We start from the raw sequence: 15,275 nt of genomic DNA, 5'->3' as shown, positions 1-15,275 counted from the left end.
GGGCCGCTGCGAGGGAGCCGCCGGACAGGCCTGGCCTGGGCTGGAGGAGAGGGCTCAGGGGACCAAGGGCTCCTGCTGGCCTGTGGGAGACCCTGTGGATCAGTCTTCCTGCCTATAAAATGGGAATTATTATTCCTGCTGTGCCTTCCTCATGGGCTCGTGAGGACCTGAAGAGACAACTTCCAGGAGATGGTGCATTGGCTTCACGGGGGCTGGAGGTGCGATACCAGCCAGACCTCCCTCTCAGCCTGGCTCCACCGCTCCCCGGCTGGGTGACGCACAGCCCTGTGGCCTCAGACGTAAGAGGGGGGATGATGGATATAACAGCCACCCCTTAGGAGGTTGTGGCCCCCACTCATTCCTCCGCACTCTGTATGCAGGAGCTGCATGTATGTGTGTGTATTCACATCACCCTCCCAGCACCACTATGGATTCGGAGCGATTAACATTTCCATTTGGCACATGGGGAAACTGAGTCACGAGAGGTTAAGTAACTTGATGCACAGCTAGAGAGGAGGGGTGGGCTGGGAGTCAGACTGGGCAGTCCAGCTAAGCATAGGCACTGTCTCACCGGGGGCTTGGGGTAAGTGCAAGGAGAGAAGGCGTGTAGGCCCCCAAGCACTGTCGGTGTTCATGCATCTGGTTGCCTTTCTGCTCCCGCTGCTGACTTTGCTGGGGAGATAGGGCTCATTTTAGAAAAGCGTGGACCTCTAAAGGCATGGCTGGTGACCCGACTGCCCAAATTCCGTGTTGGCTTCTCTCAAACCATTTTTTTTTCACACTGATATCTTTCTTTTCAGCTTTGGAAAAGTCGTAACTCTTTCAAAACAGATGGATCAAGAAATTGAGTGTCTCCTTCCACCCGGCCTCTTCCATGTGGCACTTGAAGACCCCAGAGAAAGGGAGAACACGTGAGCAAGCACAGCAGCGACCACGTTGCCTGGCCTGCTGTGTGCACGTGGTGGTCCCTTACGAGCTCCATGGGTCTGCAGACGTGACTTTCTTAGTGCACGTGCAGTAGGGTGGGTGTTCTATTCCTCCCTCATTGTTTCCCCTGCTCACCCTTGGAGTGGGGTCCTTAGCATGGTAACTCACCCATACGATTCAATGAAAGGGGTTCCATATTAGCAAAAATATGAATTCTAGATGCTCTCTCTGGAAGGTTTGAAGACTAGAGCCCACTCTCAAGACTGGGACAAGGCAGGTGAGGCAGCTGGGGCACATCTAGGACATACTACCTCTACTGAGAAGGATGTCTCCTTGTATTTGTGCTCTATGTGCCTTTCTGGTCTTACCCTAGTTCCTGGTTGTGGGTTCTGGCGCATGCTGGTCGTGAGGAGCTGTGGTCATCTCTCAGGATGGAGGCAACACTGAAGATCTCTGTGGCCCCTGACTTCAGAGAGATCTAGAAGGTGGTGCTCAGCCAGGAATGACAGAGGGTCAAGACACAAAAGGCTGTCTGTGTGTAGACCTTTGGGTGACTAGGGGACAAGGCACTGCATATATATGGGACCCTGGGCTCTGTGGGTTTGGGATCGGCCAATAAATCTTCCTGGCGATGTTTAATTTCTGCATCACTTTCAGACTTTGCAGGACATCATGGAAGGGTCACGAAGATGAAATGACACAAAGTTAAATCAAGGGACATGAAATAAAATAAAACAAAATTAAAAAAAAAATCCAAGCCACTTTTGGTCCCAACAGACCCTCTGCAATGGTAGCCTTGGCTCCATGCGGGCCAGGTGGTTCTGTAGGGTTGGGGTCTTCACACCCGGCTTCTCAGAGCATCATTTGGGGACTTCGTGAGAGCTCCTCAGGGGGGAGGAGATGAGAGAGAGGAAGAGAACGTAAAACTCCTGATCAAACCAGAAATCCTTTGTTTTATTAAGTTCTGTCCAATTAGAATCAGAACATTTGATTTAATTTTTTATAGGCTAAAATACAGTTTGAAAATCACTGTCTTAAGAGCTATTTTATTAATTTCTTTTGAGGACACTTCTTGGTCTACAAATCATCTATCTCCCCTTTATCCCTCTGTTCTATTGAGGACAAATGACTGTTTTCCCATGACATGAGATCGTGGAGGCCAGGCTGTCACAGTCAAATGCTTGACTGTCTCTGGGACAACAAGAGGGAAATAAATAAGAAATCTCGTATTGGGGTAGTGAGGTACATCAGAGCCAGCTCACTCCCTAGTACTAGAAGGTTGCCTCCCACCCCAGCTCCCTGCCCGCTGGGTACTGTCTCGGTGGCTCCCCAGGAGTTCTTCTGGACTCAAAATTAGGCCCTGAGAAGATGAGACCTGGAAAACTTTGAACTAAGTGGAAAGCAGTGCCCTCTGCTTTGCACACAAGACATGGATTCGGCATCAGAGTGTGTGAGGCCCACCTCTTCCTTGGGGGGATGCCATGGGGATCTCCACTTCCTTCGGGACAGACCCTTCCTGTCCATAGGCCAATGGCCTTAGAGACCTCTACGTGGTGTTCCTTGGAATACAACCCAACCACGTCCACTTTCAAGTAGGGTGTCTCTTTTACTAGTTAATCATCACCGGGGTGACCATAAATTCTGATTTGCCTGGGACAGTCCTATTTTATGCCTGTTGCCCTGGTGTAATTATTAATAGCTCTCTTTTCACTCCCAAAGTGTCCTATTTTGGGTGATAAATTATATGGTCACCCTAATTATCATTTTTACGATCAGAGTGCTTCCTGACCCTCAATGCTCAGCTGCCACTTACTCCCCTCCAGGAAGCCCTCCTGCCATGCTAACTCAAGCTGATCTTCCCTTCCAGGCAAAGTGCTTTGGGGCTCCTCCATCTCACCCTACCATGTAGGTTACTAGTCTTTCCTCTACCTTACTCATCCAATAAGTCCTGCATGCCCTCCGACAATGAGACAGAGAATTCCAGACCATGGCAACACAGGAGGAGCCCCACACAGAGAAATAGTATATATATATAATGTTCCCTGATGACTAAGACTATGGAAAAAAGTAGGACTAGGTTGGGGTGCAGGCGGAAAGTGATGGGAATTTGTATGTCCTGGTTTTTATGGGATGGGCAAAGCCTTCTCTGATAAGGTGATATTTGAACAGAAGCCTGAAGGAGGTGGGGAGTGACCCCAGTGGGGAGAAAGCATTCCAGACTAAAGGAGCCACGTGTATTAAAAAAAATCCTAAAAAGGCTGGAATAGCAAGGATGCCTATGTGTTGATGTCAGTGCCAGGAGGGTGGTAAGCGTGCACATAGATTAGGAGTCCCCGAGGGCCCTTTTTCCCCTCTGTTCTCCCCACGGTCTGGCTTGATAGTAAAGCTCACTCACGTCTTGATAACGTGGGTGGATGAAGAGTGGCGGCATCACACATCGACTGGCTCTTTCGGTCACTGTGGCTCTGAGTCAAAGCTTCATGGCACAGCCCAGCTCCAGCCTTGCCAGTGTGATGAGACCGCTGACATTTTGTTATGGGTTTATTGAGGTCTCCCAATCATCTGAGCCCCAAGCCATGCTCCCTCCGACTGTCACCGACCGCCGCAGACTCCAGAGGGGCTGCGTGGTACCTCTCTGTCATCCAGTCTGCTCTGGAGACCTGGACTGGGGCAGATCTCAGGGGAACGTCCTCTTCACTTGATACCATTCTGTATAATTTCATAAAGGCATTTGCCAGACCGAGCATCCAGAAGGTGAGGAGCGTGACCCGCTCCTTGAGAGAGGCTTCCTATTACGTGCTTGCTCCAGGCTATTCCATTTGTTCCTACTGCATTCTTATTTTGAAGTGTATTTAGGCAGATACGCTCTGGACGATACAGATTTTGAAGCCAGACAGAGCTCGTCGGCACCGGGGATCGTCAGCAACAACTGGACAGGAGTGACCGGTGTGAACTTCTGTGACCGCGCTCACCCTGGGCTTTGACCCACCATTCCTCCTTTCGCTTTCCTCCTACATTAATTTTTCACATTAGTAAACCAGTTTGAATCTTTCAGAAGTGTTCTGGGTCTTAAATTAATCCTTAAGCAAATAACTTTTCCAGACATCTTCATATATAAATAAGTTTTGAGCAGCTGTTGTGTGAAAAGGGGCGTGTTGGGATGGGGGGGAGATGGGGAAGTGGCCACCAAGTGTCGCAGAGTCCCTGCCCTTCCCTGCCTTTCTGCTGCAGCCCCCACTCGATCTGCCCGGCGGTTTCTCATGGGTCAAATCTCAGCGAACGCGGACATTCTATCAAACGAAGAAGCTGACCCCCAAATTCCATCCTCCTAAAGGATTAATTATTTGCATAATTTACTTTGTTCATAACAGTGCTGGGCCTCGTACCTACCGAGAGGAAATAGGTTTTTAAAAAAGAAGATGGTTGGGTTGTCATTACTTCACCACGTCTGTGTTGGTGTCTTTGTCTTGAATGTAATTAAGAGCCTTGGTGTGAGTTTTTAAATGTCTGATCAACCATCCCCCACACTTTCACCCAACGTGGCCACAAAGGAAGGTTGAGACTCATTCAAACCAGAATTTAGCAGCCTCATACAGTCCTATGCATGAGGGGGGAGGGAAGGGGCTTGGGGAGAGAATATATTGAGATCTGCCCTTTGATCGTGTTCAATGCGACTTTGCATTTACCTGAGGGATTAAAAGTTCTCATTGACCAAGGCTCCCGGCTTCCTACTCAGCCTTTGACGGGACAAGTGTTAATTGGACAATATAATGGGGACAATGTTAATTCCCCTCTTAGAGTTCCTTTTCTTGTTCAGTCAAATAGAAAGGCCCTTTTAAATGGCAGAGAGAGGAAGAAAGGAGCTGGTTTATAAGGGTAATAGACTGCACATCTTCCCCCTTGTCTCAGAACAAGTGCAATGGAGTCAGCATAAAGCAGGCCCTAAACAGCAAGAGAAAGGGAACGATGTGGTGGTTTGCCTGGAATGTCACCCTGGATTAGGGATCGGAGAAATAGGGCCAGTAGGCTCTGTCTGTTTTTGTAACAGTAGGGGTGGTGGGTGTGGGAGGGGGCGGGAGCTGGGAAGGGCAGATGCCCAGGAGACTCAGGGTAAGGAGAGGACAGGTTGGTGAGGGTGGGACATGCGGGTGATAGGGGATGACAAGGGCAATAGGATATGGATGGACAGTCAGAAGTCTGGTGGGATCCACTGAGCAGTTGGCGAACACCAATTTCCCAAACCCAAAGAGGTCAGGGGTGTGCAGGGGTGATGGGCAAGAGGCAGGGATTCCAGAAGCAATAGCCCACTTTCAAGGGTTTCCGTAATTAGAATGTTCCTCCTGCCTAATCTTAAAATAGGCTGATGTACCGTTGTCTGTAGATTCTGGGAGCCACTTGGGGAAACTTATATCACCCCTCTCCCCACTGGTTCCATCTCAACAGCCCCATCTGTTTCTCTGCTCGCAAAATCTTTCTCCTGTTGAGCTTCGACGAATACTTCCATGCCTGGTTTTTATGAATGATGACAATGGCCCATTCAGTCTTTCTATTGGTAATTTATTCAACAGGCGTTTTCAGGCATCTGCAATACGGCAGGTACTCTGCTGTGTACCCTTGAGCAAATCACTTAGCCTTGCTGTGCCTGGAACATTCAGTCGTGGGAATAATGGCCCCGGCTTTCTGTCTACAGGGCTCTTTTTGGGATCAATGGAGATTATGGGTGTAAAAACATGTTATAAACTGTAAAACATGTGAAATGAATTATTCTCTTTATGACCTTGATTCACTAGGAAGATAAAAAGAACGTGTGAGAAATGATGAGAAACAAAGACAAGACAATCCCTATCGAAAGACAAGCCCACCAGGTGCAGGCAGGACACAAGGCAGAACACGAAGGCCTGAGTGATGGAACCGAGCTGCAGTTGTCCAGGGAGGTCACCTGAGGGAGGTCCCAGGCCTGGCTGGCAAGAGTCAGCATCTTTTTCAGCAGCCGTGACTCTGGCTGAGAAGATGCCTCTTGAGTAGATCCAGAACCACCCACCTACCATCTCCAGGAACTCAGCCCAGGAACGGGCTTCCAAGCTCTGGCTCAGGTAGGTGCTGGTAGCATTTGATCTCTGTTACTCCCTGTTTTCCTTAGTTCTACCAATACCAGTCCTTATTTGATCTTCCAGTCCTTCTACCTTCTTTGTAACCAATTGCCGGTATGAAACTCCCTCCATTTGAAATATTAGAGCCAATGATTTCTTTAAAAAAAAAAGATTTTATTTATTTATTCATGAGAGACACACAGAGAGAGAGAGGCAGAGAGAGAAGCAGGCTCCAGGGAGCCTGATGTGGAATTCGATCCCAGGACTCCAGGATCACTTCCTGGACCAAAGGCAGGTGCTAAACCGCTGCACCACCCAGTGATCCCGAGCCAATGATTTCTTAATGATACAAAAACTGCATGAGAATTCCTTGTTGGGTCTTTCTGGGGCAGGAAAAAAATGAATTCCTGCCCAAAAGTGAAAAACTTAGTCAACAGCCCTCCTCGCTGATCGTGAAACCCAGGGTGATTTCTTCCACTTCTCTACGCCTCAGTGTTACCATCTCGAAAATGCACATAATAAGTTTGTGTTGGCGAATCATCACTCACACACAGAGCAGCCCAGTGTGGGTGCACACAATCTCAGTTCTGTGGGTCCAGGTGTACCTGATACACTTCCTCATCAACTTGTCTTCATGCACCTGCTTCATCATCTAGTGTCCAGCCTTTGACGGGGCTCTTCTTGTTCTGAGCTGAAAGCTGCACACTTCAGACTCACCAGCCCTTAAATATTTCATAGCAGACTGGCTGGTAATTAATATTTAATCACAGACTCCTTGGCACGTAAATATTTAATCACTGATATGGCTGATGAGGAATGAATCAGCACCCAGGAAAACTTTTGGTCTCTAGTGCCACTTTTAAAGGATCTTTGGTTTTGGTCTCACGGGACAGAAACACCAGTGGTGATTTTATTTCTATACTAAATTTGATATTTTTAAGGGCTCCAGAAAATGGCCGCAATACCAATCTGAGGTTCTGGATCAGAAAATCTCATCCCCAAAGACCATAAACAAAATGGGAATAGTCCCAGTTTGGAAAGAATTGGATGGATCGCAAAAGTAGTAAACATTTCTATCAACTTACAATCCTAAGGAAAGACACGCACCGTGTGTGAAGAAGGGATATCCTTGGAGGCATAAGAGTGGAGCTCGGGGTAGGAAACTGGATCCCCTTATGTTTCCAGTGGTGGCTGGAAATACGAAGGGAAGAGAAAGTTTTGGGAAAAGTTAAAAATTCTTTGAATATAACAGTAGGTGCAGAAAGGAGGGTGGAAAATCTGAGTCTGGAGGAACCCATGGAGCTCCATGTTTAAAAAGTAAGAATAGTAAAAATGTCACAAATTGGAAGGTAAAGCAACTGCTGGGGTCTGTGTGCTCTGGTAAGAGCAGCTTCATCACCAGAGTGACTTCTGTGATTTTTAAAAATGTACTTTTCTATTACTCTGGGGCCACTTGGACGCTACCAGCGCTAGCTTCGTGCAGCAGTGGTGTGGCTCAAGATCGTGCACATAAAATCACCACGAGCGTGTGCTATAGCCCTGGGCCACTTTCAAAGACACCAAACTCCATATTAACCCCGTTTTCTTTTCCCTGAAAATGTTTCTCCTCTCCCTCTGCCTTGCTCCCTAGCTTCCCACCTTTTGGGGGCTTCTCGCTGTTGGAGGCTCGGCGTCCGTCTCTTGCACCTAGGGTGGCCTGGTTAGCAGGCAATCATGTTAGGGGGGCTTGCAGGTCCCCAGAGATGCCTGCAGATGCTGGCCTGATGGGGGGAACTGGGTTGAACTCAGGTGGGAGCCACAACTCTCACTTCCGGTCACTTCTGGCTGGCAGCCTAGACCACCACACGTTGCTTTTCCCAATCACGAGTGGCCGAGAGGGCCCTGGGTCTTGTCACTCTGTTCTGCAAAGTGTCCACGGTCCCCCAGGGCTTCAGGAAAGAGAAGGAAAAGCTAAGGTCTGCTGCTAGAGGCCTGGGTTATAGGTTCCCTGCTCTGTCCACTCACCTCAGAGGCCCGCTCACCTCTCCTGCCTGACCTGTGCTGCCAGCAGCCTTCAGACACGCCCTCCTCCTCCCCTCCCCAGACCACCTCACCCCTACTCTGCACCCCTCTTGTGGCATCAGCTTTCCTTTCCTTTCCTCCTGAATGCTGGATTGAAGGCAGGCTTTTTTTTTTTTTTTTAAGTTAATTTTCCAGGGATCCCTGAGTGGCTCAGAGGTTTAGCACCTGCCTTTGGCCCAGGACCTGATCCTGGAGACCTGGGATTGAGTCCTATGTTGGGATCCTTGCATGGACCCTGCTTCTTCCTCTGCCTGTGTCTCTGCCTTTCTCTCTCTCTCTCTCTCTCTCTCTGTCTCTCATGAATAAATAAATAAAATCTTAAGAAAAAAAAAGTTAATTTTCCATTTATTTTTAGTTTACAGGGATTCTCAAAAAATAGAAATAAGAGAAGGAATGAGGGGCCAAAGGAAACTATCATGATTCCTAGTGCAGAGTGGTGATTCTCCTGTCTCAGCTCCCGCTACTCCACGTCTGTGTGGGTGTGAGGGGGTCTGGGGCTGAGCGGTGGCCCTCCAGCTGCTTCCTTAGTGTGGGAGTCCTAGCCAGCCCAGGTGCCCAAAATCTCCCTATGGCCCATCTAGAGGATCAGAATGTTTTCTAGAATTCAGTGTTTTTTCTAGATTTCAGCCTTAAAGGACTTCATTTGTTTACTGTGATGGGCACTCGCCTTGTTGTCCAGTGGCCATTGCTCCCCATTCTTCTTTATTGTTAGAAAATTTCCACATTGGGGGAGGGAGGAATTTACCCTCTCGTGTGCTTAGAGGAAGGGGAATCATTCTATCCCCAAGGGTGAATGTTGATTAGTCTAAACTGACCATGGAAATTCTATTTCCTTCTTGTTATCACTTTAGTCATGGGTACAGAAAGAAATCCTAATCAATGTGGAATGAAGGGAAGTCGGGGACATCTGGTTAGGGGGCTTCTGAAAAAGGTATTCCTCACTGATAGAAAGAGACAGAGGAGGAGGAGCAGCCTGCCCGCCTTTGGATGCAGTTGTGTGAATTTGTGGGGCAGCCACCTTGCCGCCATGAGGCAGGCGAAGATCGAAGCTGAAGATGGGGGAGCAGAGAAATGAAGCCCCTGGTCCTAATGCCACTAATTCTGACCAAATCAAGAAGCACTTTATCTTCAGGTTCCTTATATTTAAGCTGCTTTTAGTTGACTGTGTAGTTATTTGTGTTCAAGAGCACTCTCACTAATATACCACATGAATAGGGGAGGTAGAGTCAACAGCTATCAAGATAAAGATTAGAGACAAATGGCAGATAAATGAGAAGTAAAACAATAATGAGAAACATTTTCATGCCTATTAGATTGGCTGATAATCAAGCCTGATACCTGCTGACCTTTCGTGAGGACGCGGAACCACGGCACCTCTCCCACACTGCTGACGGAAGTGTTAAATTGCTCCATCATTTCAGGAAACGAGCTGGCAATATTTATATATCAGAAGATGCTCATAATCAGTGATCTAGTCGTTCTCTGGGGCAAAAAACTGGAGATATCCTTGTACACATACGGAGAGAAGCGCATATGATGATGCTCCTGACAGCATTTTTGCAATGGAGGCATCTGGAAGCAAACCGTAATGATCATCAACTTGCAAACAAATTGGTCACTTCCTCAGACTTTGGGCCAATGAATAAATTACAGCTACATGTATCGGCTTGATTGAATATCATAAATACAATTCTGAGTGAAAAAAGTAAGTTTCAGAGGGATATGTTAGGCTGATTCATACAATATTTAAAAACATCAAACAATATGATAAAGTAAATAAAGAAATGGGTTGGGGTGATAACCATCACATTCAAAATGGTAGCTTTTCTGAAGAAAGACAGGGGAAGGGCACACAGGGAGCTCCATCAGATCTAAATTATTTTCTTTCTTAAGCAGGCTTGTGAGTAGGTGGGTAGATATTATATTCTTATCTAAGCTCTTTTTTATATGTCTGAAATATTTCATGAAAAAAATTCTTGAAACTGACATTATGGGCTAGAATCAATGAAGTGAAATTTGACACAGACGAGCATATGGTCCTTAGCCAGGTGCCTAATATGAGTTTTTTAAGGTTAGGGGGCAGGTGGTGCCTGGATTAACAACAGTTTATGAGAAAATGAGCCAGAGGGGTTGGTTTCATTTTTACCACAAGATTATTGTGAACCAACAGGATGATGTACTTTTTGAATCAGTTGGTGTCAACTTAGGTTATAATAATAAAATTATGGTGATAACTTTAAAGGAAGTAAGTCCAGCTTTATTTCGCACCGGCCAGACCTTGCCTAGAGGATGACGTGCAGGTCTTGATTCGTCACATTACAGGGAATATTGTCAGAATAGGATAGAATAAAAGTGAATAATGTGATGAAAGCACTTGAGACAATGTCATATAGGAGTGGTTGGTGAGGAGAGGATGTAGGGCAGTATGATCCCTCTGGTCACATCTTTGATGGCCCGCCATGGAGCAGAGGGATAGGTATGTCACATGGGGCCAGAGTGCAGAGACACACTCAATATTGGAAGATATTGGATGCATGTGTTAGGAGGGGGGGATATTTTTAGCTCAGTATGAGCTGGAGCTGTTTAATGTTAGAGGTGTCCTGTAATGGATACAGTGGCCTTGGGAGATAGTAGGCATCCTGTCACTTGGAAAGTCCAAGATGTTGTGGTGGGGTGGGGGTTCCAGCACTGAGTGGGTGGCTGGACTAGCCTGAGGTTCCAGTCCTAAGGTGTGCAATCATGGGACAAAGCACACGATATAGATATTATTGGGAGACGCCAGGAGTTATGTGACTAGAAATGGGACATCCTAGAGGTAATTCCAGGACTATTTTGGCCATTAACTTTGTGATCAGGAGCATCCATTATCCTTTGGCCTTTCTATTTGCTGAAAGGTGGAGGAGAAAGCCCAGGACGTAGGTAAGTGGTTGTTTTTCTAAAGTGAAGATGGACGATGTAGAGATGGTGGGGGGAAGCAGCCCAGCCCCTGTTACCATAAAGAGGCAGCCCTCAAGGGCATGTTAAGAAGGTATGAGATTCAAGGATGGCTGATATTTATATGCTACAGCCTGTGAATGCAAGTCCTGCCTTACAGTCTGGTTGTTCCCAGTGTTGAAGAATGAGGGAAGCAGTGGGCACTTAGAAATAGGTTCATAATTAGGCTGGAGATGCGACTCAGACAGTCTCTGCTCAGCCATAATTTTGGGGAATTGAGATTTCTACGTAGGTACTCTAAAGTCTTGGGTTCTGGTAGCTACCAGGAGGCAGATGGGAAGATAAGAAGGAAACACTTCTCATGGTGTGAAGATAAATGGGTCTCTCTTTATCAATCAAATTTTCTCAGTGGGTGATGTTCTGTATTTCGTGTGTGTGTTTCTCTCCTGAAGGCTTTAGTAAAGTTTTGTTTTACTGTTCTGATCAGGTCTCAGCTGTGGTTGGTAGAGTGTTAAAAGCAGAATGCCGGATGACAAAAGGTATTAAGGATCAGTGCGAGATAACCCCTTTGCACATCCACTGGGCCTGTGAAATCTCTGCGGTAGAGGGAACCCCCATGGTCCAGGATGACCTTCCTGTGTCAAATGTGGAGCCTGCGGATCCTGGATTCTTTCTTTTCTCTTCCTTCCTTCCTTCCTTTCCTTTCTTTCTTCTTCCTCCCTCCCTTCATCTCTTTTTTCTTTTTTTTTAAAGATTTTATTTATTTATTTATTCATGAAAGACCAGAGAGAGAGACAGACAGACAGAGACAGAGACAGGGACACAGGCAGAGGGAGAAGCAGGCTCCATGTAGGGAGCCCAATGTGGGACTCGATCCCAGGACCCCGGGATCACACCTGGGCTGAAGGCATCGCTAAACCACTGAGCCACCTGGAGCTGCCCATCTTTCTTTCTTTCTTTCTTTCTTTCTTTCTTTCTTTCTTTCTTTCTTCCTTTCTTTCTTTTCTTTCTTTCTTTCTTTCTTTCTTTCTTTCTTTCTTTCTTTCTTTCTTTCTTTCTTCTTTCTCCCTTTTCTTTTTCTTTCTTTTTCTTTCTTTCTTCTTTCTTTCTTTCTTTCTTTCTTTCTTTCTTTCTTCTTTCTCCTTCTTTCTTCTTTCTTTCTTTCTTTTCTTTTTCTTTCTTTTTCTTTCTTTCTTTCTTTCTTTCTTTCTTTCTTTCTTCTTTCTTTTCTTTCTTTCTTTCTTCTTTCTTTCTTTCTTTCTTTCTTTCTTTCTTTCTTTCTTCTTTCTCCTTTCTTCTTTCTTTCTTTCTTTCTTTTCTTTTTCTTTCTTTCTTCTTTCTTTCTTTCTTTCTTTCTTTCTTTCTTTCTTTCTTTCTTTTCTTTCTTTCTTTCTCTTTCTTTTATTGGGTTTGATGTGCTTTATTGATGGAAAATCCTGGGGCATCTGGGATGGAAACTAGGTCAAGGTGGGGAGATTCTCAGTGTGCTGGGGGATGTGCCGGGGCAAGGATTCCCCAGAAGCTGAGGACCTCTCCCTTGCTCTTGTGCTCTCACTGGGGCTGGTAGCCTAGGAGGCTCTTCCTCCTTGAATACCATGTGGACCATAAAATCTACCACCCGGTTGTTGTAGCCAAATTCATTGTTGTACCAGGAAATGAGCTTGACAAAGTGTTTGAAGACAATGCCCACCCCGTGGATGCATTTTTTCAAAGGAAAGAGAGAAATCCTCTTAAAGACGTGTTTGCATATAACTCAGCATCTTGGCCCACTTTACTTTACCTGCTTCTGGGTGGGTGGTGGAGGAAGTCATCTCTTTCCTCTAGCCAAGGATCTGGAGGCCATTCAGTGGGAATGTGTTAATTATCTATTACTGTGCAACAAATTATCCCCAAAACTCAGCAGTTAGAAACAACAACCATTTATTATCTCTTATAGTTTCCGAGTGTCAGGGACTGCTTGTGGCTTTGCTGGGTTCCGGCCCCAGGTCCCACATGAGGCTGCAGTCACTGAAGGCTGAGTCTAAGAACCCACTTCCAAGTTAAATTACACAGCTGTCAGCAGGAGATGTCGTCCTCGCCATGTGGGTCTATCCTTAGGGCTCCTCATGACACGGCTTCCCCCAGAGCAAGTGGTCCCACAGCAAGAGAGTGACAGAGCAGCAAAAGTGGAAACTGCAACCCATGGTAACCTCATCCCAGAAGTGATGGTACATCCACGAGTCTCAAGACCGACCCCGGTTCCAAGTGTGAGATGTGACTACCCAGAGGTGACACTGACGCTTGTAACTCTGGTTGCAAACATGAAAACTTAACTTAGCTCCAGAAAAATCCATATTTGGGCAAAAGGAGTGCTAATATTTGTTCATTCATTCAACAGGCTCTTATTAAACCCTTCCTTTGTGCTAGTCACTGTTCTAGGTGCTGAAAATATCACGGGGACCAGACATTCGGTTTCTGCTTTCAAAAAACAATTAAATAGTTCTAAGTACTATGAAAAAATAAAATGAGGGATGTGGTAGTGAAGGGGGAGGGACACATGTATTCAGCATGTTTACTTCCAACTGACCTTTCTTCACAACAACCCTCTGGGGGGTGTTATCAGCACCCCCATTTGCCATTTGAGGATGCCAAGTCTCAGGGAGGTGAGGCGATTTTCCCAGGATCCTAGTTACTGAGAGGCGGGGCTGGTGTTTACACCATAGTCCTCTGCCTCTTTCCCAACCTGCTAGATCACCTCTGGGTGGTTCCATCTACCACAACAAGAGGCCCTGCAAGTCCGGTTTATACTTTCGAAATCCTTTGGAGGTCTACTATGGAAAGGTTCTAATCCCCGAAAGATAGCAGGCCCCTTGAGGGCAGGCCTGTTGCTTTCTTAGACCCTTGTACTCCTTGGTCATCCAGATATTATAAGATGGACTAGTCCTCAGGCTCTCGCATTGTCCTTCCTGGGCTCTGCTATGCCTATGCCCACCACCATCTGCCGTTTGTTTCTGTGAGGGAGGCATTCTCTGGAAGCTTTGCTGGCCATCTCCACTGGCCATCACCTACTAGAGCCAGTGCTGAAGGGCTGTGGTCACATCTAACGGTCTCATTTTCAACAAGAGCACTTTGCAAGGGAAAAGCATCTGCCAGTTGTCAGCAAAAATGGGTACTCAACTAAAGTGCTTTCACATTTGTTAGTTTGGTGCCTCTCGAAGCAGACTTGTGAAGTAGACAGAATGGGGCTCATGGATCAAAGTTGCAGATGCAGACACCAAGACTCCACTTTTCCTAGAGTCTCTTAGCTGTGACTGGAAAGGTGAGGGTTTCCTGGTCCTACTACAATGATGTTTCTTGCCCACTCTGTAACTGTCCAGTGATTATGTTCCGCAAAATAAAACTCCACGTGGCCCAGCTAGAGTAGTGCTTCTCAAACTTCCACGGACAAATTAATTACCTGGGGATCTCACTAAATTGTAAATCCTGACTACCTAGGTCTGGGGTGATGCCTGAAATTCTGCATTTCTAACACACTTCCAGAGGGTGCCCAGGCTGTTGCTCCATGGACCACACTTAGAGTACTAAAGTTTACTCTCTGCTCCATGTTCATGTGTCAGAATTCCAGGCATCCTTTAAAATATAGGCTGATGATCCCTGCACCTATGAAACCTGCCTAGCGTCTTCAGCTGGAAGTTCACCTTCTTCTCTCAATGCCACCCTGTGGGAGAGCTGTTCTTCTGTGAGGGCCCAGGTCTTCTCCTATTTGTACTGAAGTGACCTGTGGTCTCAGATACTCCTCGCTGGGCATGGCTCACACTGGGTTGGATCCACAGTGGCTCCAAATTTCCTTCCTGTTTGATTATTGACCTTTTGCACCATGTAGGCAGTATCAGTGGTGAGAAAATGGGTCGCTCAGCCGAGCTGATGTCTTAACGCCCCACTTCTTTTCCATTGGAACATTTTACTAAGTGATAAAATCTTACAGTAATATTGACAAGGCCATGCTTTCAGGCTGTTGGGATGCTCTAAGTTTAAACTGATAAGACAGTTGATAAACAGTCACTGGGCTCTAAGACTTCATCTAATCTTCAAAACTGGCAAATTTTGAGTCCGTTGCAGCTGACCTTCACATAGGGTAAAATCTCTTCTCGTAAAGTGAAAGGCCTAAACATATGTTGAGCTTCTTTGCTGTACCAGGCTCTGGTCTGTAGCAGATACAAGCTTCTCCGGGCAGGGACCAGCTGATATTCATATCTAAATCCCCGTTATCTAGAACGTGGAGAC

Source organism: Vulpes lagopus, chromosome 5, assembly GCF_018345385.1.
Source record: "Vulpes lagopus strain Blue_001 chromosome 5, ASM1834538v1, whole genome shotgun sequence".
Classification (NCBI taxonomy): domain Eukaryota; kingdom Metazoa; phylum Chordata; class Mammalia; order Carnivora; family Canidae; genus Vulpes; species Vulpes lagopus.
Note: the sequence above shows the minus strand (reverse complement) of the source record.